This window comes from Amblyomma americanum, chromosome 1, assembly GCF_052857255.1.
Source record: "Amblyomma americanum isolate KBUSLIRL-KWMA chromosome 1, ASM5285725v1, whole genome shotgun sequence".
Taxonomy (NCBI): Eukaryota; Metazoa; Arthropoda; class Arachnida; order Ixodida; family Ixodidae; genus Amblyomma; species Amblyomma americanum.
The window spans coordinates 227436807-227463568 of NC_135497.1; the positions used below are offsets into that span (position 1 = coordinate 227436807).

General features: G+C 54.3%; 1 protein-coding gene across 2 annotated transcripts in view; it reads right to left on the minus strand.

The window, feature by feature from the left end:
- LOC144114707 (Ig-like and fibronectin type-III domain-containing protein 2) overlaps window positions 1–26762 on the minus strand; it is a 181472-nt gene that overhangs the window by 67673 nt on the left and 87037 nt on the right. The window contains exon 1 of one of the 2 annotated variants that reach the window (XM_077648607.1): window positions 14264–14755. The exons of the other annotated variant lie outside the window; for it this stretch is intronic. The gene's annotated coding sequence lies outside the window, so the exon portion shown is untranslated. Of the gene's footprint in view, window positions 1–14263; window positions 14756–26762 lie in introns of those variants that run through there. 2 annotated transcript variants of the gene reach the window in all.

The window sequence follows — 26762 nt, forward strand, 5'->3', positions numbered from 1 at the left end:
ACAGGCGAGGACGCGATTGTAGCCATCACGAACCCCTCCCTACAACCGATTGCCAACCTTCACATATCCCCCACTGCCACTTCGGAGGAGACTGAAGAGGCCGCTATTGCCCTAGCCATCACGCGCACGGAGGCCCGGTATATACTATCGGACTCTAAAACTGCCATACTAAATTTTGCCCGCGGGAGAGTTCACGTCCCTGCATTTCGCATACTGAACTCCCTCGCCGCACACCCGCCCCGCCACATGGAGCTCATATGGGTGCCTGCCCACTCCGGGAATCCCTGAAACGAGGCTGCCAACGCTTTAGCCCGAGGTTCTCTCAACCGGGCACCGGCGGCCTCCGATCTGGGGTTCTCACGGGAGCGCATGCATTTATTCAGTGAACTGACGCAGGCCTGCAAAGCCGAGCGTCGGCTGTACCCCCCACACCATCCGTCACTCGACAATTATCACCAGAAACTTTGGAGGTGGCTCCAGACACGCACCTTACCCTCCCCTTATATACGCTCGCGCTATCACCAAGTCCACACAAACCCATCCTGTAACCTCTGCCACCCCCCCCAAAGCCACTCTCAATCATATCCTTGGCCTCTGCCCGGCGGATTCTTCCCCGCGGGGACTGGAGCACCTTACCACTTGGGAGGCTTGGGAGACCCTACTGCGCTCCGAGGACCCGGCCAAGCAAGCCATCGCCACAAGCCGGGCTGCCAGCGTCGAGCCTCCGGGACATAAACGTTTGAGTGCAGTAGGGCCGTGCTTGGGCCCAAGGACCGGCGCGTCATAAACTCCCCTGTGTCTAATAAAGTTTCCACCACCACCACCACCTCCCCTTACGGCGCGGTTCAGGTGTCCACCGGGATGCGCCATTTTTCGCTCACGGCCAACGCCGCCGACGACACCGGCTTTTCTGCGACACGAGCTCCTTAACGCTGTGGCGCTAAAATATCGATGTGCAACGAACGCGCAAGGTGAAGCAGCTCCCGCTGCTTATCGGGAGAGCGAAAACCCAGCACGTTAAAAGAAGCGAAACGAAAAACAGCCATCCCCAGGTGGTCGAACTTATTCCCGAGCCCTCCACTCAGGCACCTCTTTCTTCGTCTCTTCTTTCACTCCCTCCTTTCTCTATTCCCTTACGGCGCGTTTCGGGTTTCTATCGAGATATGTGAAACAGCTATTAGGCGATTTCCTTTCTGGAAAAACCAATTTTTTTTCTCTCTCAGTACCGCCACACCACGTACCTCAAAGCGCGAATGAAGCGTCCACTGAGCCACGTAGCCAGTTATGCGCTATTGATTTCCCAAAAATCATCGATGTCTAGAACGTTGTCAACGCCAACGGCAATGAACACAATGAACTGCGGCAGCTTTTGCTTTACATTACGAATTAGCTGAGCTAATAATCCGCGTTCTTTTTTTTAAAGGGAAGCTGAAGCACTTTTCGAAAAAATTGAGTTCCACGCGGCATATTATAGTATTTAGTCCCCTGAAAAAGAATATCGCATTGATATATGAGACAGATACTGCGCCATTTCCTTTCCCCTAAAACCAATTATTATTATTATTCGAAAAGGGCGAACACAAATAATAATTGGTTTTGGGGGGAAAGGAAATGGCGCAGTATCTGTCTCATATATCGTTGGACACCTGAACCGCGCCGTAAGGGAAGGGTAAAGGAGGGAGTGAAAGAAGAAAGGAAGAGAGAGGTGCCGTAGTGGAGGGCTCCGGAATAATTTCGACCACCTGGGGATCTTTAACGTGCACTGACATCGCACAGCACACGGGCGCCTTAGCGTTTTTCCTCCATAAAAACGCAGCCGCCGCGGTCGGGTTCGAACCCGGGAACTCCGGATCAGTAGTCGAGCGCCCTAACCACTGAGCCACCGCGGCGGGACACAAACGCAGAAAGCGGTTTTTGGCCGCGGTGGCTCAGTGGTTAGGGCGCTCGACTACTGATCCGGAGTTCCCGGGTTCGAACCCGACCGCGGCGGCTGCGTTTTTATGGAGGAAAAACGCTAAGGCGCCCGGGTGCTGTGCGATGTCAGTGCACGTTAAAGATCCCCAGGTGGTCGAAATTATTCCGGAGCCCTCCACTACGGACCTATTTGTTCCCCTCTTCTTTCACTCCCTCCTCTATCCCTTCCCTTACGGCGCGGTTCAGGTGTCCAAAGATATATGAGACAGATACTGCGCCATTTCCTTTCCACCAAAAACCAATTAATAATAAAAAAAAACGGGCACAGCGTCTCAGGACGCCGAGCGAACGCCCGGCATCGTCGTGACGTCATCTACGGGGAACTCCGGCCAGCACCGACTGTGTTGCTGCGTAGCGCGTTGCTTCAGCTGGCTTGAGAACTTCGTTTTGCAAATTATGGATCCGTCGTTCACCAAAGCGCGGGCCGGAAAGCAGCAAGCAAAGCAGGACGGCCGGCAGACTACCCGTGAATGGCGTCACTTCCGCCAGTTCCGTTTCCCCATTCGGCGCTTCCGGAAGCGAAGAGGGCGTGTCGGCGGCGGGATTTTAACAAACGATTGCGGTTCATTTTGCGAACATTATTTGCGAACACACATGATTTTCAAAGTCCCTTCTTCCAAACCACAGCGTTTCATGCAATTTGAAAACCGTTTCAGATTCCCTTTAAGATTGGCATGGGACGAGATCGACGCTGGGTTTACGCTGCTTGTGTAAAATTTGATCTGTAACGATCGAGGACCGCTGCCAAAGCCGGCTTGCTAAAACTTCACAGAACAGGCCTTCCTTCTGAACAACCTTTCAGAGGCTGCTCCAGTTCTTAAGCTCTCCCTAAATTCATCTGTGTAGTCGCTTAAAACGTCTCAACTACACACAGGTAACGTGGACTTACTTAACATGCGTATAGCTTTTAATTAATTGATCTTATTTATCAACGTATCTAGAAAGTAACAACAAAACGGCACATATAACCGCGAGCTGTGAACGCCATCGTCCGTTCGGCGCGACGCGTGGCCCGTTGGACAATTTAAGGAAAGGACGACTGTCTCACATATCTCGGTGGACACCCGAACCTGGCAGTAAGGGAATAATAATAATAATTGGTTTTTTGGGGAAAGGAAATGGCGCAGTATCTGTCTCATATATCGGCGGACACCTGAACCGCGCCGTAAGGAAAGGGATAAAGGAGGGAGTGAAAGAACAAAGGAAGAAAGAGGTGTCGTAGTGGAGGTCTCCGGAATAATTTCGACCACCTGGGGATTTTTAACGTGCACTGACATCGCACAGCACACGGGCGCCTAAGCGTTTTTCCTCCATAAAAACGCAGCCGCCGCGGTCGGTTTCGAACCCGGGAACTCCGGATCAGTAGTCGAGCGCCCTAACCACTGAGCCACCGCGGCGGGGCGGCAGTAAGGGAAGGAAAATGAAATGAAAAATAGTTTTAAGGGAAGGAAATGACGCCTGTCTCACAATTCTCGCTGGACACCCGTACCGCGCGGTAAGGGAAGGTAAATCCTTTCCCTTACGGCGCGGTTCAGGTGTCCACCGAGATGCGCCATTTTTCGCTCACGGCCAACGCCGCCGACGACACCGGCTCTTTATGCGACACGAGCTCCTTAACGCTGTCGCGTTAAAAAGGGATGGAGAGAGAGAACTAGAGTGATGCCATGACAGAAACACTGGCGCAGGCCTGCACACCTAAAGTATAAGTGTTCTGGTTGAAGCAGCGACGAGGGTGATGATGAAATAATACAGAAGAATAGCTGGCACACCTCCAGATATATTGTTCAATGAAGAGCGCAGGTTACAGCGCACTAAGAAACGTCAGTAATTAGCTGCCGTTGTGGAACAAGCATGTGTGCGCAGCTTACACGCCACGTCCCCGTCGTCTCACCGAAGGCTCGCTATAATAGCCATGCTACATTGAAGACCGGGACGACTAGATTAAATAAACCCTGTGGATTTGGACCTCTGTCAGGCGCCAATCAGGCACCAATCACGGCGGCAGTTGTAGAGCCGGTCCTGGGCGTCGATAACAGTGCGGACCGGCTTCCCAGGAAATGAGAGCTGACCAAGACAATACTTTCTCCTTTTTCATCTTTCCTCATTCCCCTTAGCCACTCTAGGAGACCATATCCGCCTCCTTGCACCTTGCTTATACCGCGCTATTTTACTGTTACATTAATAGCTCTCTATTTTACGTAGTCCGAGGCTGTCCCTCTCTCCCTCACTCATCCCCTGTCCCGGGCCGACACAAACCACGATACTTACGCCGTTGAGGGTGAACTTGTGGCGCGCCCTCAAAGTGAATACGTCCAAGCTTTCGAAAAATTCGTTGCGGACATTGCAGGTTCGTCTGCAGCGTGCGAGCGGTACACTAGACATGACGCAAGGAGAGCGAAAGCTGGCCATGCTGCGATTCAGACACCGCGCATGCTTTCTCGCAAGTGAAGGCGCTCAGACGCTAGCTAGGTGTACTTCAGCTTTGCTTCGAAGTTTTAATAATAATTAATAATTGGTTTTGGGGGAAAGGAAATGGCGCAGTATCTGTCTCATATATAGTTGGACACCTGAACCGCGCCGTAAGGGGAGGGATAAAGTAGGGAGTGAAAGAAGAAAGGAAGAAGGAGGTGCCGTAGTGGAGGGCTCCGGAATAATTTCGACCACCTGGGGATCTTTAACGTGCACTGACATCGCACAGCACACGGGCGGCTTAGCGTTTTTCCTCCATAAAAACGCAGCCGCCGCGATCGGGTTCGAACCCGGGAACTCCGAATCAGTAGTCGAGCGCCCTAACCACTGACCGTGCACGGAATTTTACTGTACACGCAGTTTTACTTAGCTTTGCTGCGTACAGAAAGCCGTTTTAGCTGGGAAAACAAATATCGCGTGCTAGGGAGGGAAAAAAAGGGATTCATTTGCGCAGAATAGCAAGGAAAAGACCCGATCGGTGTGTGCGCCTGAAAATATACGGGTCCGATATTAAAAAAAAATAACTAGTAAAGGTGCAGCCACGGATAGGTTACGTCTGTTTTTGTTCCGCAAGTGTTTACTCTCTCCCTAGCCGAAAGGAAATGACCCCGGCTAGTGTGCGGCTTGCGCGAGTGGTGACTAAACTTACAACTACTTATTTGCAGTTGCCCTAGCCGTTCGGCTTCACCGGCATTCGTAACGAGTTTTTTTCGCAAATTTCCTCCTCCTTTTTTGTTCTCTCCCACTCGCACCGCTTTCGGTTTCCGAGAGAAAACTGAATATATCCCCCGTCTGTTTCCGTGACGCGGGTGGGACGGCATCAGGCCGCACAGAGGCAGATTTATGGCGCTTCAGCCTCGCCCTCGTGGGTTGCCAGGGGCTCGGTGCAGCATGCGTCTCTCGCGTATACCAAGCCAGCCGAGTGGCTCGCAGAAAGAAAACCTTGAACTCTTCTCGGTGACCGACCGGGCAGCGGCGACCAGGCGATGGGGAGCATCCATCGCGGTGTCTCCTCGCGTGGTGCGGTTCACATGTTATTCGCCTCGGCATGCATGCGGCTGGGCGGCGTCGGCCTCGCGCCATTCGTCAGTGCTGGGTGACAAGCCCCCCCGATCTTCTCCGGTGACGACGGTGACTTTTCTCTCCGCGGAGAGAAGGGCGCCCATGCGCGGTGGAACCCCAGGAGAATGTGCGCGGCGGAGAAACAACCGCGCGGCGCGCAGGCGCACGTACCTACAGAGGCGTCTTTTGCGACAACGCCCGGCGACCATTTGGTATTCTGCCCCACGGGCCGCTCCCGCTGCCCTTCGGGAAAGACGCGCCGCCAGGCAACAAGGGCCGGCGCCGAGGCCGCGAAGAAAGAACGGGCGCTGCGCCGACAAGGGCGTCCAGTGTTGTACGCGCGCGCACACGCACACCATGTATGTATACGTATGCCTCCTGTACGCGCGCTGACGCGGCGCGTATGCGAGCTGGCGCACATGCGGATCGTTCGCTACGCGATGCACGTAGCCGGGCACCCGCTGTCCGGGGAATGAGCGACAGCCGCACAGAGAATCCGCTTCCGACGCGGAGCCGTCCCGGGGCGGCCACAGCAAACATCCGCGACGGGCAGTGAAAGCAAACTCCGCCTGCGGTGCGCGACAACGGCGTCGCTAGCGTCACCTGCGAGCCGAGAGTGGCAGCAGACACTGCCGCCTTCGGGGCGGTGTTCGTCATGCGTGAGCGCGAGGCGCACGCCCATCGGCATTTCGTTTCCAGGAAAGGCCTATTTGACTGCATCGAGACCTCGGCAGCAAAATATTCTGTGGAGGGGGGGGGGGGGGGGGGGGAGTAAAGAAAAGCGCACATAGAAAGGCGGGGGGGGGGGGGGGGGGGTCGTCTCGCCAAACGAGAGCACAACCAGGCGGTTAGTCCTCGACAAGCCGGCCAAGTCCCGGCTCATATTTTGAGTACCTGCAACTGAATTATTCATGCTCGTGTTGAACGACCGACTGAAATGAGTTGCTCAAAAAAAAAAAAGAAGGGAGAGAGGAGGAATAGAGAGCGCAACCACGAAGCCATGCCTGTTGAGAACTTGCACCGACACATCGCTCTGGCAGAACACTGCGGCGCGTGTCCTCAAACATCCTTGCGTGAAAGAGTCAGCACCAGACGAGTACGCTATGCACTGCTACCGCCAGCCTTGGGCAGGCCCGAAGGCGCATGTGAAGGCCGAAACAAAAATGTAGCAAAGCGATCACGCAGTTTCTAGCGGAAACAAAGACGAACTCAACGTCACAAATGGCACAATTAATCTAAAGTTTGGCTCGGCCGCCCCGTGTCGAATTTGATGACGTGAACTTCGCGCCGCATCTGTTGTTTAGGCTAATGTAGCGAGCTCATATCGTAGCACGCCTTTCTCCACGTTTAAAGGCTTAGTGATTGAACCGAATTACTTGAGCGGCATTTATGAACCCCGCAAGGCGCGGCTTCAGTCTGCCAATATTCCTCCTTTTGTTTTTTCCTTATTTCTCGCACATCTTGTCCCATTTCAAGCCGCTTCCATTCGGCCGTCTTTTCCCCACTCCGAATGCAATCGGCGCGACCGGAAATCGAAGTGGCCCGAACGCCCTGTCCACCGCCCTCTCACCGCGGTTGATCACGATATAAATAGTCCCCGCGCGCGACGCTATGGCATACACACGCGGCACAGGCAGCAGGCGGGCGTGAAACGGAAGTCGCCGTCGTTGAGGCCGCGGCCGGACAATGAGCCATTATGCAGGAGGAAGGAGCCGACGGAGCCCTCGCAGGCGTTCTCCACTCAGCCGCAGAAGGCGAAGCGCACATATTCGGTATACATACGCAAGGGGTTGGGGCAGCAGGAGGCGCATCGGTTCGTATAGACGCACGATGGGATGCCCGTCCCGGAGCCTCACCACGAAGAAACGAAATGGCGGGAACTGGCTGCTTACTGGGACGCGGCTCCATCCGCGGAATTACAGACGGAAACGGAGCCGGTTATGCGTCTATGCGGCAAGGTGCAGCACCGAGGCTCCGAGTCGGTGCGTGGCAACATGTCGCTTCTTTTCAGCCGCATTGTTTTCTGGCGTACACGCGGTCTGTTCTCGTTTGCCTGATGATGGGCTCCACCGTCCAGATGCTTTCAATGCATTTCTGCACGGCCCGCGGACTTGGCGAGGATGTCCGCCGTTTGGCTGGAGCAGTGTGCCATATCGTAAAGGGGACGCCATGACAGAGCTCGGGCTCCGTCTTCAGCCTGGCCGCTAGCGGGGTGTCGCCGACAGGGCCAATGGCGATTGGCGACAAGTCCAGTGAGGGAGCAGGTAAATTTCCAAGGCGCACGAGGCAAATATCTTTTTCCCTCTCACCGCTTCCTTCCCAACGGACGGCGATGTAGAGGCACGCGTGTCGACGAAATGTTTCGCACGGCCCACAACAACTTGGACACCACGTCGTTAAGCAACGTCACAAACGCCCGCGCTTTCATTCCACCGCGCCGTCATACCGAAGGCTAATAGACCCCACGTGGGCAACCGCCGGTGCGTGCGCGGGGCGTCGACGCACGCACGAGGTTCGAGCGTCGCCGCTTTCTCGAAACGTCGCGCGCGGAACGAGAGCGAAATGCGTGACCCACGTTCATCAGGCGTCTCCACTCGGGACGCGTTCCTTTTTGTGCGTCGCCACAGCGCCTTTGTTGCGCGACACGTTTTGGTTCGTGTATACGTGGACGCCTCGCAAGCGTGCGTCCGACGAAGGGGACACTGCGCATCGACAATGCGCGCCCGGCCATGCGTTTACGCATGTGTGCGGACCCTTTTTGTCGCCAGCGGGCCACGCTGGCAAATGAAGGTGCAATAAAGCAGCCGAGCCGCGTATAAAAGACGACCACAAGACTGCAGCGTGCGTGTCTGCGCACTGCTCGAAGCCTGCCTCCTGACGCGCCAAGCGGCGACCCGATGCGCGAGTGAACACTCGAATAACGGATAAGCGGGTAATAGCTCCAGCTGCCGAAATGAGCGCCGCAAAATGAGCTCTCGAAGGCCGCGAGGAAGCGCGGCGAACGGCTGTGCCCCTCCTATCCTTAATTGGTGGCCTCGCGTTTCAAGCAGCGCGTACGTCCTTGAGGCCCGGTATCGCCTGTCCAGAAGAGAAAGCGTTGCTGGAGTAAGGTACAGCGTATGTGGAAGTAGTGCACAGCTTCGGTTTCGTCAGCAAAAGGGGCGCTCATCAATGGACGCGACGTAGTACACGCAGCGGCAATATTTTTGCGCGTGTGCGATATTCTTTGTTGTTCGGGTTATTTTCAGTTTCTTTTGTCCACGAAACCGCTTGGAAGACACTGTGCTGCTCTTGCTTCAATGCGCGTCACGCAACTATATATACATACAGGCAGTGGCGGCGTTTGTTTTTTTTCTTTGCGCGCCAACACTAAAGGAGTACACAACGGCTGTCCTTGCGTGAAGGTCCGTCTCGTTATCTCTGGGTTAGGGACAAGGCAGCGTGAGAGACAATGGACAAACTCGCTGGCAGCTAGGCCCACACGGTGGGATCTGTGGTCTCCAGTGCATATCCTCGCGGCCGCGTGCAGCAAAGAGTGAAGCCGTGGACCATGCCGCAGTTGGCCCCGAGTTTCGTGCACACAACCTCGCTCGTTCGCCGCTCACGCTCACGCTAAGGCTAACCAAGCGAAAAGTGGTCAACAGCTTAACTAGATCGCTAGTATGCTACAAATGAGCACGCTTTCAGCGCAACATAATGAAATAGCGGCCCCATATGCAGGACGCGTTCTGTACGGTTTACATTAAAAAAAAAAAAACATGCGGAAAGGCGACGTGAGTACAAATAACTTTTGCGACTGGACAAAATAAACTGCCGTGTTTCCGTTCGCACGAGATTTGAGCGTGCAGTTAACGTAACAATTGATGTATTACGCTCTGCACTTCGTGTTAAACAAAAAATCCCATCGCATGCCTAGAGGTCGAGTGAAATGAGGCGCTCAAGAGGAAAGAAAAGCTCGTGCTTTGCCGTACCGCGTTGCCCTAACTAAGGGTGGCTAAGGGTATTCACGGAATTTAGCGACGAAAACAGTTCCCGGGTTCGAACCCGACCGCGGCGGCTGCGTTTTTATGGAGGAAAAACGCTAAGGCGCCCGTGTGCTGTGCGATGTCAGTGCACGTTAAAGATCCCCCAGGTGGTCGAAATTATTCCGGAGCCCTCCACTATGGCACCTCTTTCTCCCTTTCTCCTCTCGGTCCTTCATTTATCCCTTCCCTTACGGCGCGGTTCAGGTGTCCAACGATATATGAGACAGGTACTGCGCCGTTTCCTTTCCCCAAAAACCAAGTATTATTATTATTACTACTATTATTATTATTATTATTATTATTGTTATTATTATTATTATTATTATTATTATTGTTATTAAAAAACACTTCAGCATTGAAAAAGCTGCGTTTTTTATAAGCGTTGCAGAGGCACGAGGAGGACGAGGTAACGGCGCTTCCGCCACTCCTGTTGTCGGTGTTAGCCGCGACGGCATCTGCTGCTTTATTCGGCACATTCGCAGAGGAAGAAGTCCACTGTTTCTAAAGCATTTGAAAACTTTGTTTCGACAAACCTTCCATAATGTCATATGTTCAGAGAACGACGTGACAGCTGGCCCATGCGCTGTTGCGGCATTGCTTCGCGCTGAATAATGACGCATGACAGCGACACGCCCTCGGCATCTATATAGCAGAGAGCAATCGAATGCAGGCAGACCCGCTTGTTCGATAGCCCAGTTCGCACACACTGAGCCGACGGGTACGCTCCCGGAGTACGCAAAATCAGGGTCCGGCACGCTACAGGCAGTCCTTCAGTTTCGAAGAACACAATAATAATAATAATTGGTTTTGGGGGAAAGGAAATGGCGCAGTATCTGTCTCATATATATCGGTGGACACCTGAACCACGACGTAAGGGAAGGGATAAAGGAGGGAGTGAAAGAAGGAAGAGGTGCCGTAGTGGAGGGTTCCGGAATAATTTCGGCCACCTGGGGATCTTTAACATGCACTGACATCGCACAGCACACGGGCACCTTTAGCGTTTCACCTGTATCGAAACGCAGCCGCCGCGGTCGGGTTCGAACCCGGGAACTCCGGATCAGTAGTCGAGCGTCCTAACCACTGAAAGAACACAACCGGCCTTTCTTTTTTTTTTCGTTTTCTTCCGCCGCAGATTTCTTGCGCTGCAGAGATTTACAGTTCCCGGGGCGCACGGAGTGTCCCGTTTCCGTATACAATGCAGCTGGACCGTATAGCGCTTGCAACAACCGCCGAGGCGAATCGTAAGGCCACCCCTGCCTGAAAAGCGCAGGTCTGCTCGCCAGCATTGTTCGGGGCCGACGGGGACTAGAGGCAGGGGTGCCGCAATGGCGCTCGTTCGGCGTGCACTGCAATGCGGACGGGCCTCTCATTTACGGGGCGCGTCGGCGCCCGAACCAAGGGGAACGACACGAGACAAATCAATTATCGACGGCCGCCGAACGACGCGTCGGTCGGCAGCGGCAGCTCGCTAAGTGGCGGTCATTAGAGCCTAATGCATACATGCCGATGCGCTTCCTCCTCCAAACAATGACGCGCACGCGCCCGCCCACAATACTCGCGCGCGAGCGCATCGCGGGAGGTCCGCAGCCGCTGCTGCTCGTTGTGTGAGTGAGTTCCCAGCCCGGGTGCGACGGCGCTTCGGTCTCGTTGTTGGCACTGATGAACAACTTGGCGGCATTGTTTCCCAATCTCAGAAGACCGGGGGGGGGGGGGGGGGGGACACAGCGGAAACAACTAGAATTCCCGCCAGAAAAAAATGTATCCGGAGACAGATGCAAAGAAACGCGTTTGCATTTACGCATGTCAGTGCTCCGCGTGTACTGCACTACTGCATGCCTGTACTCCGTCGCGGATTCGGCTAGTTTTTTTTTTTTTACAAAAGCTGCAACTGCCAGACTTTTGGGAGACCTGCACTCGCACTTCACAAACCGTGGCTGCGTGCCGACGTTGCGCGGAATTCACAATTCTGAAACGTTGGTGTCTTTTAGTTCCTGCCACGCGGGTGCTTCGTGGGAATAAGTGACTCCACTTAAGTGAAAAAATAGCTTGATTGCCAGATGCGTATTCGTGGGCGACTGTTGGAGGATAGGGGGCACACATGCAGAATGCAGTTATTCAATTTCAATCCCAGAAAAAAAAAAGAGAGTAACAGTATGGTCCTTCTGTAGAACATTTCTCGCCCATAGGAGGAGGGCGGCTATAAATCCCCCTCTTAGGATGAATGCAGTATTCTAATCATTTGTTGACTGCAAACGGGAAATTAAGCACACACGGGCTTATACATATGTATGCCGCGCGCTATCGCATTGGTCAGACGCCCAGCGACAGCTGCAAAACCTTTCCCGCAACGAAGCAGAGACTGCGTATCCGACCGAGCGCATTGTGCATCTCTTATCCGACTTCCGCATCTTCACGATTCCTTAAGCGTGGACAGCAGAACGCGGATACGCTAAATGCACGCCATATATATGCACGTTGCGCCATGAAGTCGATGAGCATATAATTTGGCATAACACTTTAGAACATCGTTTCATTACTTTCTTTCTTCCTTCGTAACAGCTCGCCGCGTCCCTTTAGCTGCACGCATCGTCGGCCGCGGAAGATCAGTCGCCCTCTAATCTGCGGTTAAATCTTCCAGCGCGCCTAAAAGCAATCAGCCGGAGCAATTAGACTCGTGATTTTAGCCCCGAAAGGCGTAGCCCCGCTTCGTCGAATGCGAGTTGCAACAGTGCACAAGGGCATACGCACGCGGGCGCTTCCAGGAACGAAGCGTGGCTCCAGTCACCTCAATTAGAAAAAGAACAACACAAGTGGTGCTCGAAGATCTCCGGCGCCGTCTCCCACATATCCTTATAGTCGCTGCGCGGCCTTCGGGCAACTCTTTGTGCGCACGAGGAGGAAGACAAGGAAAGGATGCATTCACGATTCTTTCGGATATGCCCATTAGCCCAGTGTTGCAGGTACACAGATGGCCATTGCGAGCGCTCGCTCCAGTGACGTAAGTATATATACACTGCACGCGCGGGTTACCTAATCAAGCCAATGGGTCGAGTGTGCGCCCTCTTCTTTTTCGCATCACCGAACCACCTCCTTGTTCCCCCTCTCCCGTCCCGCGATGGACGGCAGAGCGCGGCGGCCCTGCCCAGGTGCGTACGGTCAGAGGAAGAGACGTTTTGAGCGCGTGCCAACAGGATCTCCGCACATAAAACGCCGTCGTCGAGCCGGAGAAAGTGAAGGCACGGACGGGAGAGGTTCGCGTTTAGCGGCAGACGCCCGCTCGTACCAGGCACTCACTCGGTCGCGAAAACAATCTGCGTCGGGCAATTACACAACCGGTCGCCAACCATCATCATCAACAAACGGCGCAAGAAACCACACCATCGGGGATAGCCACATGCCGGCCCTCCCCCGCACGGCGCTTTTCTTCCCTGTCGCCGGGTGCTGTGGGGAAAAAAGAAACAACGACGCCGGCATCGGCCAGAGAGAAACAACAAACGCACAATAAAGACCTTTTCCCTCTCTGTTTTCTTTCTATTGCAGTCGGTACAAATGACGGCGGCCAGAGTGGTCGTCGATCACTGTGCTCGGTGCATGAACCGCAAACGCTGCTCCCAGTGCGCTGCTCCAGGGGGGAGAATACGGAATAAGCGCGGAATTGGCAGCGGCCGTTCGCGTTTGGCTTCTATGTTCCCCCGTCGGCTTTGTCGCTTCCGGATAGCCGGCGAGGAATTATAGCTTTCTCCATCGTTGAGCCAGAGAATGAGAGAGAGAGAAAGCTCTCGCGTTTCCCCGTCCTGTCGAGGGCACGAGGAATTGCCTACTTTCGCAGACAATGCACGGCTCTTCGTCCCGGGCCCTGAGCGTAATAACCCATGTGCGAGAACAGCGCTGGCGTGGAACAGTAGCTTTGTCCGGGCGGGAGTACGTCACGGGCTACGCGCGCTCCCCTGCTCGCGTAGAGCACGCGCCCAAGAAAGCAACGCCGAGGCCGGCAGTCAGCCGGCGACGAGCTATAGACGCTTGAGCTAGTACTTTCTCGAGCACACTAACAAAAGCTCGACGAGAAATGAAGCGACAAGTTCGGTTTCAAATCTCCCGCGCGGCTCCGAGAAACGCGGTACTTCCTTTTTGTTCCAATCGCGATGACCCATTTTCCTGGAGCACCAGCGATTCGTGCATGCCACAGAATTCACCCGCGCAGCGGAGACAGCGGGCGTTGATTTATGTACAGCTCGATCGATTGATTGATTTCTTTATCGATCGATCGACCGAATGCTTGAGAAGCGAGGCGACTGACGTGGTCAGCGTAACCATGGAGCTATCCTGGACGTGTGTCACATCTCTAAGGTGTCAGCGCGCAGTAGCGACCGAGCAGAGAAGTACCAGGTGTACCGTAGCAGACTAAAAACAGAGGCCAGCAGCCAGCTCATTTGGCCAGCCAAACCCACATTCCACGAGAATTATTTATCAGCCAAGCTGACGCCTAGCTAACCTCCAGCGCCAGAAGCGGCAAGGTCTTCCAAGGCAAGCCTCAGCAGTAACAGAAAACCAAGTTACAGAAAAGCATCGGTGCCAGAAATAACGCAGAGAGCCATTGCCGCGCACATGCCTCGTTCGTAACGCGAAGGTTAATAAAATAATACAATCCCTTCAGAAACGTTTCGTCCTCTGGCGCTTGGTGCACCAGATCTAGCCATGGGCTGCGTTTGCGGCGAAGCGTGTTGCACACTCACCAGCAGCTGAAGACGGGCTCCTTCAGAGCCGGAGCGCTACGGCTGTGGCTGCACTGTCAGACTGCGCAGGGCGGGCAGTGCCAGTCGATGCTGCGCCGATTGGGAGCGAGACGTCTAGGCTGGCGGCGGGTGACGACGACGTGGGTGCGCCCACAGCGGTGGGTGCCGCGCGGAGAAGCGGCCGAGTCAGGCGGCGGGCCAGCTGCAGCGGCCGATGAGCGGGAGAACGAGTGCCGACGTTTCGGCTGCGCGCACCGTTCGCGTCGCTCGGCTTCCGAGAAATAACTGGCCGCGCCAAAGGCGGCCGCCGCTCGTCCCTCCCTCTCTCGCCCTCCTTCGCCCTCCTCGCCGCTATTATTCCTCGTCGTCCGGGTCGTCCCCGCTTGGAGGAAAGTGAGAGTCGCCCCGGAGTTCCCGGGCCACACGCGCGACGTCGCCGGCCGTCCACAATACGCGGCGGCGACCCGACAGCTGAGCGCGTTGCGTTTCGTTAGATGGGCGCGTGCGCGTGTTGTCCTTATCGCGGTCGCGGCGCCCTTGCACCGGCGGAGGAACCAGGCGGCCTTGGCGGCGCCGCTGCTCCCCCCCCCCCCCCCCCCCCCCTCCAGGTGCGTCACTCGCGCGCTGCACTGCGCCACTCGGCGCACGGACGCCACTCGTGGTTTGCACCACAAGCGCAGTGCACAGCCGTGGTGAGGCCAGTCCAGAGGGGGCCGGATAACAACCCTGGTTCGTGGCGCTGCACTAGTTAAGACGGCGCGTACGCGTCCTTCTGCGAGGCTTCGTCTCGTCTGCTCGTGTACGGACACTGGCTGCAGTAGCTCATTTATGAAACGAAAAGAGAAAAGTTCCTTGCTGGCCGCGTTTATCGGCCACAAACGCTTCCTTTGGCGAGTCCAATGTCATGTCTGCTCGACGTGCGTGGCTAGTCCCGAGCTATATCCACCACGTTTGACACCAATGGCTCGATCGCAAGCACATATTCTACGATATGCGCCATTGTCGTAGTAGCAGCACTGCTACTGTACCAACAGAAAAGTCGTCCCACTCCTGGGTCACGTGGTCATCATTTTATCGACAAGAATGAAACAGCGTCGTGTATATATACCGGCTAGTCCATGAGTATGTTCTGTCATGCACACGGTCTGGCGGTTCTTAGCCCAGAAAAAGATCGAAACAGCCTGTTTTTTTTTTAGCTTTTTTTCTCTTGAGTCACATTTCATGAACGGATCCCTGAGATGTGACAGTGGCGCATGCGCAATATTCTTGTACAAATATTTTGGATATTGGAGAATTCTACGGGGCTGTTATGGAAATGTTGAAAATAATGGTCCACTCTTCCGATGTGTAGCAAAATCTTTCGTTTGAAGTTTTTCCATCGCTCGCATGGAGCAGTTAAGACTGCCGTAGCAAAAATAAATGGGCACCGTTTTTGACGATAGCAAAAACGTTAATAGAAAAAATATCCAAGACTGCCGACGGGAGATCTGTGGCTACATTGATTGTTATAATGAAATCTTAGAATAAATGAAAAAAATTGCGTTCACAAACCCTTTCCCGTTCAAAGATTCTTTTGTCCAGAATTGTTGGGTATGTATCTAAGTAAATTATAGCGGAGCTGTATGACTGCTGTTAATTAGGACGGAATGCGACAACTTTTGTTGACTATCTCGACAAAGTCGAGACTTTCGGGGCACGGATGCTTCCAAGTCAGTTCTCAAGGTAGAACTTTCAGGCACATGTTTCAATTTCAGGCATCTGCGGCTTCAGCAAAACTGACTCATCTCAGCGACGAAAGGTTTGAATCCGCAGGTGACAGCTGCGGTCTGAAAGGCTTTGTCCGGGGCTGTGCACGACAGCCAAGGTGCCTGCGGCGCTTTGAGGAGAGATGTCTCTAATCATGAGCCTGCGTCCTGCTCTGTCCCACGTCTCGTCTTACATCCGCAAGCAGACGAGCGAAGGGCGCCCCGACCAAACGATCGGTGACTTATAGGCATGATTCGTACTCGGAGCGAGATCCGTCACCTGATTCATGCAGCCCATTGTGTAGACCTAGACACTTGCAAGGACACCGGAGCAGTTATCGGGTTTCGTCCTGGACAAATGATCTATGGCAGACGCCCGCGTATGATGCACTGTTTCTCTGGCACGGCTTGCGTCGCTATGCCAGGAATGTGCAGAATCCGTCCGGTCCATTTTCATCCGGTTCACATGAGCCGTGTAATCGCAGTCGGTTGAACGATGAGCACATTCGTCCTTTGCAAGGACTTCGCCCACACGAACGCGAACTTCGTCGGCAGCCTTGGTAAGGCCGAGACACGCGGACAGTCTCGAGCTTAGCAACAAATAGATCCGGCTAACGAACAATTACGACATATTCCAATTTTACCAAATTAATGCGCCATGTTTATTTGGAACAGTATCAAAACAAGAAGGATCGATCGTGAGAAAACATTTCGTACGCAAAACTGAGACTTTGTGTGGCCTTTGCAGTTAGAAAATACGTTTAGTTAACGAGATTAACGAAACTCAGTTGCAAAGTTATATTCTTAATAAGCGTATACTAGGAGGCATATCGGCGAGTGCCATCCGCTCTTTTTCATATTGTAACGTGCTTTGTTTGTGTCGTCGACACAAGGCACGTAAAACGGAGGCAGAGTGTCATCGCTGGCTGCGCAAAGGGTGGCGTTTGCTTGGCAGGTCAAAATACTGAATAACGTTCAAACAGCTCTAATATTTCCACAGTCTAAAGGAAATGTTGTCACGTGAACTATACTCATTCAAACACGCGGTTCACATTAATAAAATGTCCGAAGGTATATCAGTTCCTGAGCTCAGGACTGTTGGCATCCTTTCGCTCTGTAAAGAGCAGTTGAATTCGAAAGCGGTCGCTCACTGCTGTGTTCGGAAGCCATTCCCTAGTGTGCACCCAGTACAGGAACTCAGTATTTTTCACTGCCGCCAAAAGGTGAAGGAATCCCCGCTTCGTCACTTCATTTCCCTTTATTCTGGTGCATTCGATTGAAGCGATTGATGAGTTGCTTTTCTAGGGTGAAAAGAATAAAAGCCGGAAATTATTGAATATTCAGTGCAGTACGAGAGCTAGGAGTTTAGCGAAACAGGGCAGCCCGACGCCGGCGCCATATACACGAGCATCACACTAGCAACACTTTCTTCTTCGAGACTGGCATGGCTCAGTTCTGCGAAAATGTCTGGAGGGGCCGGACATCCTCAACCGCGGATAGAACAACGAACTCGCAACACAGTAACAAAATGTGGCGGAGACGTCACCGTCAAGCTGCACACGGGGGTTGTGGCATCAAAACCCAGTCGCGCACAAAACACACATCCCACCGCGGCCGCTTGGCCGAACACGCCGGTGGCCGCACTGTTTCGCCAAACAGAGGCAATGCTGGTCACGCCCGCAGTTCGCCGACCTTGACGACCGTCAGAGGAAAGAGAAAGTCGTCCTCATATACGTCGATAATTTCGAAGCTCCGCTGCGAGTCGTCGCCAGCGAGCAACGCAACAAACGCACGCTCCGCCGCCGGAGGCTTTCCCGGCTGATATGCGTATACAGGTTTGCGAAGCTGTTTAGCAGCCGGGGCGTATTCGCTTTTCATTGGCTTTTGCGGATCGACCGCGGCCATTTCCTGGCGGCAACATTAGTTGATTTTTCGAAGAACCCCGACGTGGACACCGGTACATGCACACGTGGCCGGCTCGGTGTCCGAGGTGCGGAAATCCCGCTCCCTCTGCGAAGGAGGAAAAACGGATTTCTCGCCGGTGGAGGCCTCCTCGCGTCGGTAGACCAGCGCGTGCAGACAGACGTCCTGGCCGTTTTCAGTTGCGGATGAAATTGAAATACGAGCGAGATTCGCATATAGAAACATGCATGCTCGTTTGCCGATGTACGCTCAGGTCTGACTTCTCTCGCGTTTGTAGCTCTCTCCACTATACGAAGAGTGTGTGCAAGCGCAATGAGCCGTGTGTTGTGGCGTCATTCGAAGGAGCGGTACTAAAGACGAAAATCAAAACAATAAAAAAAAGAAGAAAGCCTGCATTATGTGCTACACCCGCAGAACAGCATTCCGAGAGAAACTAATCCATAGGAGTTTACGCTTATATTTTTAGCTCGTGGCTGCACCAGCGCGACGTATCTGCTTGGTTGATTTGCAGTCCTGTGAGCAATGCGGGCAGAGAGCGCGTTTGGGGTGTGATTAGGGAGGACGCGGATCCGGCAGCGAATCGCGATACCGGATTTCAGTGGTGCTAGCGCGCTCGGTTATCACTCGCGTGTATCGAACGCACACTGTATATGCAAGCACTCAGTTTCCTTTACACTGCGGGGCTATATGAAGAGGCCCAAGTTTTCCCCGAATGGCCCGGTGGGTAAAACACGTTCGGTCATGTACGCATGGAGGATCTCGATTATGAAAGTCAGGTTGGCCCAGCAGTGGGAAATGCCTAGGGGCTGCTTTCAAGCTCATGTAAACCACCTAAAAAAGTTGCCTCGCTGTGAGCTAGTAGGCAACAATGGATCTCGTCGTTAAGAATGCTCTAGCTGACGTACAACCATGAGCAGGCTTGTATAAAGCGCTCCAGCGATTCTCTGCGCTGCAAACGAAGCAAGAGTCGGCGATGGCTTTCAGAGACACTGCCTGCGCTCGAGCGCAGCAGCATAGGCATGCAATCGACAGAGGAACACGAGCACAGTGCATCCGACAGAGCAGCTGCGCTTAGATTTCGCCTGCGCGTATCTGTGTTGGCAGTATTTGAGGCACTGGCGCTTGTTTCGATCCGGAACTGAGCAACTGTTGGAATCCTGTTGGAATTCAGAGTTCCAATCTAAGGAGCGATAAAGGCAGGATAGCCGACTCCCCTATCTCGTAATAAATCTGGCAAGGTACCGTAGTTTGGTTACTTAACACGCATGCGGTTCTACCGCGCTCTTTGCATCTGCTTTTTTCTTTTGTTGTAGCGCCTCATCCCCCGGTTGCCTTTCCTTTCATTCTTCACTAGCGCCTTGTTCAAGAGTGTCACGATCCGCAAGGCGGCGGTGCTAGGTATACGAGGCAACAACACCTGTCACTAAATTCGCGTGCCGCCATGTGATAAGGGAACGAAACAGAAGAGTGCGTATATCATCCGGAGAGAGGGAGAGTAGAGACGCCGAACAGCGTCATTGCTGCTGGATGCGGGCTGTAGTTTGCCGAAAGACGTCCACACCAAATCAACGGAGTAGGCGCACTTCTGTCTACCCAAACTTTGCCCACTCTCTTCAACGCAATGTGACTCGGAGAGCACATGCATTCTTCATTCATAGACGACCTCATTAATACATTCATTCAGAAAGGCACTACACAGACGGCCTCGGAGTTGCAGCGGGGCCTGAATAAACCTTGGCGTTCAAAAGCTGGAATAATAATGCAATTCCGTTACAGTTATGTTCCATTCAATTCTTATCACATTTCATCACTGGCTAGAGCGCTACCACAACTTCGGCAATACTCGGATCAGCAGATGACAAGAGAACTGAAGGACTTACCGCTGAAGTCGTTACCTCGGCATTGGTAGTTGACTCGACAAGGGAGACGTTTCTTTGTTCCCGAAGTTGTACGTATCGGCGCCGTTCAGTCTCGTTTTCATTTTTTTTTAACTTCTCATGCATCTATTCGCCCTTCATTAACCTTCACCCGACCCCTTGTCACACCGTCTGCCGCCGGCGGCGGCGGCCGGAGTACAAATTGAGAAGACAGGAATGATGCCAAGGGAGAAAACCTCGGAGTAAAATTAACTATACACGCCGCAATTTAGCTCACCGCGGCGCACACAGCCACACGCCCTTCCCGATGTCCCACGCACGCACGCATGCACGCACGCACGCACGCACGAGCCGCATAGGCGCGCCGTCGTTTGGTCTTGGCACACATATCCCGATTCCTCCTCGTTTGCCGCGTCGCGCCGTCGGCACTAATCGCGTTAGACGAGGCCCCGGCGAGTTATAAGGGCCCGCGCGGTTAAGCAACCGAGCCGCCTGTTGTGATGCATCGTTAGCCGGGGAAGATCGTTTCGCCGCCGGCACTGCAGGCTATGCAGCCTCTCGCTCCGCGCAGCGCGAGCAGGGTCGTTATAGGCCCATTCTCACTGTATACCGTGCAGATGCGCGGGGAAGCTGCGGATATTCCCACAGTGATCAGCGTTTGGCGAGCGTTCTGCGACGGCCCCGCGGTGTAGGAGCGGTCTCTCCTGGAGTGCATGGTCACGCTGAAAGTGTGCGCGGGCGCCCTTTGGTCGGAGTCACGAAACACACGAGTCCGGGGTCCATGCTTGCTCCCCATCTTTCCTGCGGTGTATACGAAGACCTGTGAAAGGCACGAAGGGTCACCGCGACGGCAAGGCGACACGATGCGCCAGCCGCCACTTGAAGAATATCGTGTCCGAGCAGGAAGAAGGAACTATCGCGCGAAATGCGGGCACAATGGAACAGGGCGTAGTGCAAAGCATGTGTACCGCGGATTCAAGGGCCTGAGGCTTTCACACTTGACACGCCAGGGCCTAAACGTGCTTTTTCGCTTTAAGCCCGCTCTTCCTGCTGTTCCCTGTGGTCATCCGTTAGCGGACTCTTGTGTGTAAAGTCCCCCCCCCCCCCCCCATGATGCAGGCGACAATGGCACGATCAAGGATGGGAGCCGCAACTGGTGGCTGCGCAGAAGAGTGGAGCACGTTCTTCTCTGCATCTTTCGTCCTTGTGCTTACTTCGCAACTTGCGTGACTACGGCATGGATGCCGGCCACTGGTTGCATGTACGGGGGAAAATGCAAGAAGGGCAGGTCGCTGTCAGAGTTCAGCTGTTGAAGTATGCTCATTCACCGGCTCCCTTACGCCGGTACACTGCTTGGGTCCATCACCTGTCTTCGACAAGATGCAAACAAAATTCAAAGCTGCCTATCAGTCATCATTGCAAATATATATGCAGATGAAGGTGCTGCCCTGGCTGCACATCCGATGCCTCTACTTCATCACGCAGTCGTGTCTCAATTATGTACAATGGTTGCCTGCACTCTTTCGAATCGTCGAGTACTTTGCTTTTATGACGTGACTGCATCGGGGGATCTGCCACGGTCTCACACGGGCAACAATTACAATGGGTAGTCACACGAATAATCTTTACCAAGAAATGCAGCAGCAAAACACAGAGCCCCGTATAGCCTGGCCTGCCTCAGACACGACAGCACGCACGTTCATCGCGCCGTGTCGCCGTTTATCAAGCGACTCTCAATAAGGAAAACTCGGATCGTGCTATGGAAATCTTTCTCGTTCTCAAATCATCCATGTCAAGCGGCTGAGAGCGCCAGACCCGCTCAGCGTCGGCTATGCTAAGGTAGCCCGGAGTGTCCAGTCCATAACAGCCTCGGCCGGTGGAAAAGCGATGGCCGAAGGCCGTTACCGAAACATCTAAGCAAGGGCATCTAGCATTGCAAATAACTGATTTGTTCAATTCAGAGCGAAATGCTGAACGCCTGCAAGAAAACTCCGCAGAGACAACTGCTCGCCTATAGTTATAGCTTGGAAAATGAAAGCAAGTAGATAAACCCACATTCGTGAGCCGGAGCCAGAACGTATTTTTTTTTCAGCGCAGGCCAGCTTACCATCAAGGGCGGTAATGTCGATCAAGGAAGCAACCAGGAAAATCAGACAAGGAGTACCGCGGACGGCGTGAGGTCGTGCTTTATTGACTATAGACGGAGTCTCAGCTCAGAAATTTCATCAACACTCGACGCTCTCGTCTACCTTCCCCCCTTTTCTGTTTTGTTTAAGCGTGGTACGTGTCCGCACGGTCTCTCTGGGCGATACTGAGCTGCAGCCACTCCGAAGCGACAACTGATGCACGCCGCCCAGCAAGGCTGGCAACGCGTTTATTTACTGCGCTGTATAAGCTTCAATCGGTCAAGCATCCGTTTTCCCTCGGTTCAATTCGCTTCGGCAGCCCTGTTTGTAACACGGAGGCGACGACTGCGCTGTGGATGTGATTAGCGCAACTTGGAGGCGTCAAACGATGGATGCGGTGAGAGGGAATTCGCCAGTCGCTGCTGCCTGGTGGCACGGGGGTCTTGCATTCGATGATCCCCTCGGACTTCCTCGAGCGCTGCACGAAACTGCCTGGGAAAGCGTCGCGCGTGACCTTCTCGGCGCGTGTATGGCGTTTCATTAGCGCCTCACGAGAGCGCGCGCGCGTGATGCGAGCCGGCGTTCGCGCGCAGCTACCTGCGCATCCGGACAGCCGTGACTCCAGTGAGGGCGGTGCTTAGGCAAGCGCCTGACCTTCTTCGCGGACTCTTTGTCGGCGATGAAAGGGCTTTGCTTATGAGTCAGGGCTCCGCTAACTACGGCCGTCCGCGGAGGACCTAACACGTATATCCTTCGCCCACATGTTTCGCTTTGAAGTGGCGGGACGCGGGCTCAACTAGAGGGATGTATGCATTAAGGATGGGCCCAAGCAGACGGGTGCCTAAGCGCTCGAGGCGTAAATGCCCCCTCCTTACGGGCACTGGCGGCTTAGCGCGGCGGCCTCGATTGATTCCTACCTTGATTTCAGGCTGTGTTACATATACGCGGCTTCTGTGCGTCACGCGATTTCTTCCATCGCCGCAGGGACGTAATGATTTCACGTCATTGGCGGCTACGGCGTTACCAAGGCGGGGTTTCTCCTGCTTTATTTATTGCACTGATGGCTGGAGCAACCCTGACGACTAAAATATCGCGCCGGAGCGCTGCCCGTTACTCGGCGCCCACTCACGAAGAAGACAAGCGAAACTGAATTGATCATCATATAAGGGCATAAACTTCCCAACGGTCGAGGCTAAACGTTCAGACGTGACAACTGGCGAAAAGACGCAATAGATCATTCCGGGCATTGCCTCCCGCCGAGGTATATAGTAAATGTTGTAGTACAGGCGCATGCCTTACCAAATCGATATGCTAACAAGCATGCCTACGAGAGGCGCTGAACAAACGCGCCTCGGCGTGCATATCTTCATTTTCAGCATCAGAGAAGTGTGCGTGCGCTATCTTCACCGCGCGGTCTATCACGGCCGCCACATATGCATACTGGCGTCAGTGTTTCAGTAAAGCCCTAAAGTTACTCAGTGATTAACCAACGGTCAGGAACTACCAGTGCAGGTTTACCAAGGGAACATATTAAAAAGGACACATCCTCGAGTGTATGTCGCTGGTTAAAATGAACAGCGGTCTATTTTTAAAGCCCGATAGCACCGACCCCGTGCGCGGCCATACGCAAACAGAAGTCCAGTCTCCGGATGTGTACACCCTTTCAGGAGGGGGGCTCCCGTGGAAATAATGGGCCGGCCCGTTAGCTGCCCGAAAACAAAAGCCTCGACGCGGCCGGTCCTTTGTGCCGGGACGATACGGGCAGCGGTGACGTCTGCCGCCGCCTCATTCTCGGCGTGCCGCACGGCTCAGTCCGACTGGCGCGCCATCTTGCCGCGGGGCTATTCTGCCGTCGTCCCGCCATTGACGTCCCACTTTTGGTATCGCGGGGGGCAGAAGCTGAGAACCGATTGTCCCTTTTCCAGCCATTGTTTATGCGTCAGCGGCCGAGGGGGCAGATACGCGCCGGGCACACCTCCGCCGAGACACGGCGCGTCGCCTCTTCCCCCTCCTCCTGTCGCCTCGCGTTCGATTCTCGCGGCCCTCCCGCGGCGATCCCGATGTGGAACACTTCGCCGCGTGTCGCACACTTGCGTTCGCCGCGAGGACCCGCGCCGCGGCGCTGGATGTTATCGGAACCGCAGAGGCTCTGTCTCGGTCCACGGGGCGGGAAGCATGCACGCAGAAGGAGCGGAATACGCGAGGCCGTTACGGTCGCCAGCTTTCACTCTCGTCTTTTTTTCCTCGTTCGGCCGCGTTTCGCTGACGCGTGGCGAGCTCGGCGTCTTGGCGGGGCCGCCGCGGTAATCTTTACGTAAGTGCAAGCGCCGCACCGGTGAGTAAAGTGGCGCGTCCCTGGAGAAGTTCACCTCTGCTGTCCCCCCGACTTCGTGCACGTCACGTTTCCAGTGTCACTAGTAAACGCTGGAAGAGCTGCGGTCATTCTTACTCCCGTAGGGTAGTGGGCGTCACCCTAGCGTGGAGCAATGTGAAGCTAGACAGCGACTGCACGTTGGGCTCCAGGTGGTTGCGCTTATATGGCTTGTGGGTTTACATGCGGCTGCGCTTCCGAGCAGACATTGTCTTCGGAGCCTCTGCGGCCGGACGTCGGACTGTTTGCTACGCAGTGCGCCTCGTGAGCGCTCTGTAGACACACGGCTGACGAGCACTGCAGTACACGAGGAGGTCGTTGGAACGACTCCGTCCAAGAAGTACGGCGGTGCTGACAGGGAGGCGGTCCCGTTTCCTTGCTATATGCTGGCCTCGCGCGGATAGAATTTGCCTCATGATCTGGTATTGGGAGGCGCCACACGTATACTGCAGAATAGCTGTTGGCTCCTCCGTGCAAACAATTTTTCCATAATCGGAGATTGCAATCGCTTTTGCGGTGCAAACGCACAGGCACAGTGCTGCCTGCACCTTTGTGCTAGCTTCCAACCTTGTTTTCATTTACTCTCCTGACTCCATAATTTCCCTCGCAAGTAATTTAAATATTGAAAGCAATTGCTAGTCCAAGTCCGCAGTCTCTCATTTTGATTTATTTGGCGTAAAAACGAAGTCGGATAGGCTTGCCTTGAGAAAGGCCTCAGTCTCTCCGGAATGGGCTTCGCAGATGCGAACATATTGAAACTGCCAGCCTTGAAGCGGCATGTGAAATCCGCGAGAGAGAGATTACCGCCAATCCAAAAATCGCTAAGCTGCCTGTGTATGCGTCGGCCGGAACATTGCTGCCACAGCCCCAGTGGCAGCACGGCTGTGCCCGCAAGGATAACTTTGAAAAGGCGCATTCTACTAGAACTAACACTGCGGGAGGGGGGGGGGGGGGGGCTACAGCATCTGCCAGGCATGACACAGCAAAATGGGGCGCATGCATTCCGAGAGGTCGCGTCGTCGAACTCTTTGGCAGTCACGTCGGGGTTGTGAATAGCGATTCGGAATGCTACCGAAAACTGGTGCACAAAGAGAGAGAGGGGGAACCGTACGAATGTTTCCTCGCGCCTGAAATCCGCGAAAGGCGCGCACGGAAAAAAAAAAAAATGACGCGGCCGGTGCTCAGGCGCGCACCGGCTGCCGATGTCACGCCACGCGATTCACGATTTCTCCGCATAAAAATAAATAAATAAATAGTAATAAATAAATAATGATGACGGTTCCTATCCTGGCTCCAAATCTAGGCGTCACACACGTTACCGAGTTTATAGAGCGCTTGCCGAACCGGAAGGGCATTCGCTCATTCCGTGCGAGACAAAAAGTTCCGGGTTTTCACAAACGTTGCTGGAACGCTGACCTCGAATGGACGCGTGAACGCTCTCATTTCGAAGAACGAACTGAGAGCGGCGTGAAAAATGGAATGCCCGAAGAGCCCCGGTCCAGAGGCAAGAAGAAAACGCCACTCGGCGTCCCTTGTCGGGCGCAGGAAACGAGTCGACCGCGAGCGGAACGGGGGAGCTGCGTCGCGCGTTGGCTCCGGTGCCCAGTTGTGACGGCCCGCGCCGCGTTCCGCGACCAATAATTCCAGCACCTCCACCTTGGCCCCATTGAGGGCCGCCTTCTCCCTCCCGACGGCCGGGCCTCGATCGGGCCGCGCTGTTTGTTATTTACGGAAAGCGCGGCCCGACGACGGTGTTGCGTTTCGCCGATCGATGCAGTCAAGGACTCCTCTTCGGCGTGAAACGGGACCACGCGCATGACCGAGAAACGCGCCTTCACCTCACTCCGCTTCAGCACGCACCACGCTGTGTTCGACGCGGCCTCGGAGCCGTCAGTTATTAACGGAGGACCTCCTGTGTGCAGGCGAGTCCCGCGCCGTAAACTACGAGCCCACGTTCGGAAAAGCCATGCGGGTATAATATATGCAGGGTGCCTGTGAGCGATGCTTCTGGAGCGTGCAATTCTGTCGACAGCGGGGCAGTGCACTCAGTTACGAAGTTGCTGTCGGCTGTGGACGTCTGTCATGGTGTGCACGCGTTTCTTTCTTCATCTTCTTCTTCTTCTTCTTCTGTTTTTGACCCGAAGCGAACTGTCGGCGTCATGTCTACAGTTTTCGGTCTCCTCCGGCGTCTCAAATCATTGGCAGCCGCTGTTAGCTAACAGCACTTCTGAACGCGTCGATGCATGCGCGTACTTTGTCAAAAATAACGCAGGACGATTTGCGACTACCCCGGGTCTGTTTCTTCTGTGAAGCTTTAGTTGCTCCGAGGTTGTAAAAAGAGACGAGAACGCACTTTACCTTCTGCCTGAAGCCTGTGGACGCCCTGCCAGCAGCCGCCACAAAACTCTCAAAACAAGGCCCGAAGACTGAACTGCTGGCGCCACTTGCCAAGGGTCA